This window comes from Vipera ursinii, assembly GCF_947247035.1.
Source record: "Vipera ursinii genome assembly, chromosome: Z".
NCBI classification, from domain to species: Eukaryota; Metazoa; Chordata; class Lepidosauria; order Squamata; family Viperidae; genus Vipera; species Vipera ursinii.
The window spans coordinates 24,228,073-24,232,117 of NC_139517.1; positions in this window are offsets into that span (position 1 = coordinate 24,228,073).

The window sequence follows — 4,045 nt, forward strand, 5'->3', positions numbered from 1 at the left end:
AAGAACAGCCAACAGAACATTAGAACTGGATCATAAGTACCTTTTGAGGAGTAACTCAAAAGATCACTAAGTGATCAGTGGTAAATCAAAGACTGTCTGTATTAGTAGTTTGTTATAAGTGATCAAAAGAATGACCCTGAACCCTGGTGACAGTCTTACTGTCACCCTAGTGACAGTAAGAAAATGTAGCATGGACTCCTGTGATGATTTTTAACAATAATCATGGGATCCAGTTTTTGGTTTTGGGAGAAAAAAAGTTGTGGAAGCAGAGAGAGCTACATATTGAGAGCTATGAAAACTGACCACAGTTTGATTTATCTGGGAAAAAATGGCATGATATGGATTGCTAGCAACATTTTCTATGCCCAGAAGCATATCAGCAGCATCACCTATCAAAAATAAAAGTTATCAGAATACAATTGAAGCAGTTAATTGGTATACTGGTGTGATGAAAATGCTGGCCTAGAAACCAGGACTCTGTGAGTTCTAGGCATAAAAGCTGACTGAGTGATCTTCACTCTCTGTTAGCCTAAACCACTTCACAAGGGGAAAATAGAAAAAGGAAGAAGTCTTGTGTGTGTTTGCCATCTTGAGTAATCAAAAAAATAATAATAAAGGTGAGATAAAAATATTTTTAAAACTTTGTATGAAAATCATTTATTTGAAAACTTCTCAAGACTATTCCATCAAGAAGGATATGGCTAATAGATACCCATGTGAAAAATCTTTGCCATCTGAGAGATACTTATCTACTCTGTAATTAATGAAATCACTAGTATGTATTTATTTTCTTGCAGTCAATAACAGTCAAGGCTAAAGATACAAAGAAATAAATTATGTATCTTAGTGTGCTGAAGCTATAATTTGACATTCAGAGCTAAGGGCAATAGAGATTTATGATTAATTTGGAAGCCTGATGTAGAGAACATTGCAGCATTCTGTATGACCAAAGATGAGACTATGCAACTGTGGCATCATTAAGCATGGAAACCTACTGCTGCTGTTACAGTTGCTGCTCCCTCCTCCTGCATGTGAAAATGTAACCAAAAAGTGTAGTCATTCTACAAATATGCAAGAGAACCTATACAGACCAGGAGAAGTGATTATTGGAGGTGTTCTTTCTCTAATCTATCCTAGAGTTCATGTCCACAATTTTAATGAAATTCCAAATAGGATATATGACACTTCTGTGTAAGTTTTCTCTTAAAGTACCTCCTACATTGAAACTATTATTATAAACTTAAATAAATAAATACAATACCAGGTCCTTGGGAAGGATTCAATATTTAGATAAAATGAGTATAAACATGTGGCTAACTGTGCAACCAATCATAGTAATAAATTTATTAGGTGTTATGGGAACTGTCTGGAGTTAAGAAAGATATATCCCATTCTCTATCATTGATTAAACTACTAAAGTTGGAACTGGTTCTTGAAACAATAGCATTAGTAAAGCATGTGAATTAGGTTTATGCAGAAACTACCCAGTTGCTTTAAACATCTGACATTCACAAAGAGTTTTATCAGTGATATAACTCATTCTCAATTATTTCTGGCGCCAGTGTATGTTTCTGTGATGCTGCAACACTTTTCTTTTTAATTTACCTCCACAAGCAAATTCATTTTTTTTTAATTAAGTTTATTTTTTTTAACTAAGAAGACAATCAGAATCCAAGCATTGAGAAGCAACCACTGAAAGTTGTTACAAGTTCCATAGAAAAATCACTATAGAAACTGAATTGAATTTTTCTAGGGTTCATGTATGCATTTTCTGGAAAGCATTAAACACTGTTCTGTGCATTTTTCTATGCATGTATCTATACATAACAACTGCTGCACTACCATCACTCACATGCCTGAATTCCAGAATGATAGTGTCTTTTGTCTTGAGGCCTCCTATAATTTCAATTCATAAAAGTGTTCTACTTTTCATATACTGCATATGCTAAATATCTCTGTATTATCCCACAATATTTATTCATGCAGATCTGGAAAACAGATATCATAGACTCCATAGTTAAATAAATTGTATATATATATAATTCAAATCACCTTTGAACATTTCACATTGATTACTTTCTTGTTTATCCTATTATTTTTCAACATCCCCCAAATGTATTCTTCAGCAAATCGAGCTAAAAAATAAAACAGTGGAAGCAACATAAGGTAATGTTACATTAGTTGAAGTCTCTCAGTAAAGTCAATGATAAAATTTCAGCATAAAGTATAATTCACAATAAAGTCTCTCAAAATATATTTATTTCTCGTAATCAGTAGAACAGAACCTTTTCCAGTCTGTGAGGATTGCTGTTCCACAAATTTATAAAGAACACTGCAATATTCCTAGAGTTTCTGGGTTGTGGGTGGAAGATAACAGATTGCTGCTAGATTAAGAATCACAGATTAGAGCAATTCTATTCCAGTAAACAGAACTGTGAACTTCCTGGGAGAAAATTCAGCCTTTTTTATCCGTGGGTTAGAAACAATGATACATTGTTGCTGATGTCAGTTTTTTCATGCTCAGTGTTGATATTATTGCAGAATAAAGATGAAACATTATCAACATATTCTTGCCCTGATTTTTGCAATTAATGAAATTGATAAGAATCCAGAACTCCTGTCCAATAACACTTTGGGTTTTCATATTTTTGACAATCTTTTTGATTCAAAGACAACATACGAGACTGTTCTGGACCTATTGTTCTCAAAGAAGAAGAATACATTTAATTACAAATGTGATAAGAAACATCTATTATCTGTTATTGGAGGCTTCACTGTTGAAAACAGCATCCAGATGGCCACAATATTAAGTATCTACAAGATTCCACAGGTGTGTGTTTATGTCTGCAGTAACAATTTGGATTCTTACATTTGTTGTCATTTATGATCAGATTCTGTTCAGCTAACTGTCTTGATGGGGAGAGGCTTGTAATTTTAATATATTATTTTTCACTTAAAAACATGAAGCCAGACATAATTACTGTATATAATTTCAATGGATTAGATTTTGTATTGAGGAAGTTCTTGGTATTGATTATTCAAGTGTTTAAATCAGGGATATTGTGTCGTATCACAACTTTTTTTACCTTTGCCGGCAATGGGGTAGCTGCAGTTTTGCCATGAGGCATCTGGCCCATGGGCCAGCAGTTTAATTGAAAATACTACTTTGTGGCTGAGAATCTTGTCAACCATTTCATCAATAAAGTGTACTCTTGATGAAGTGTTTTATACTGATGGATCAGAAGATTTGGAGTCTCACTAGTGGAATTATAATGCAGAATGTCCTCTTACTAGAGATTTGGTTGATGCCTGCTTTAGGAGAGGTTTTGCTTCAGATGTTTTTGTATTTTCCCTGGTTTTTAATGTTTAGAATAATTGAATTTGCCTTCCTACAAAGTTATTTAAGTGTAAGACATTTATTCTGACATTTATTTCTATAATTTTACACGTTTTATAGTTTACCTTTCTATTAGTTTTTACTTTACCTGTTTTATAATCTTTACTGAATATAATATTATTTTAAAAAAGAAAAGAAGTCTAAACAAATTATTTATTGCTGTACTTTAATTTGACAACAATAAATAGAAGATTTATATGAAGGTTTTATCAATTTTACTTGGGGGTATGCATGCTGTTTTATTTTGGTATTCGGTATTGTTTTCAGAACAAAAGAAATCATTGGAAAAACATTTAATCTCCCATTTCAAAATAGGATTATTTTTCCTCTGTTAGCTCACTTATGGTGAATATCAGCCTGAATCAAGTAGTAAAATTGATTTCCCATGTCTGTATTGGATGGTGCCCAGAGAATCTATTGTGTTTAGAGGGATAATCCAGTTACTTCTACACTTTCAATGGAAATGGATTGGCCTTATTGTTTCTGATGATGATGATGGAGAAAACTTTGTGCAGAAACTGACACCTATGCTGGCCCTTAATAGTATATGCATTGCCTTCCTGAAAAGAGATACAGCAAAGAATTATCTTCCTGTCAGTTACTCGGCTAAAAATACTAGAAAATTATTAACAACACTTCACTCAACAG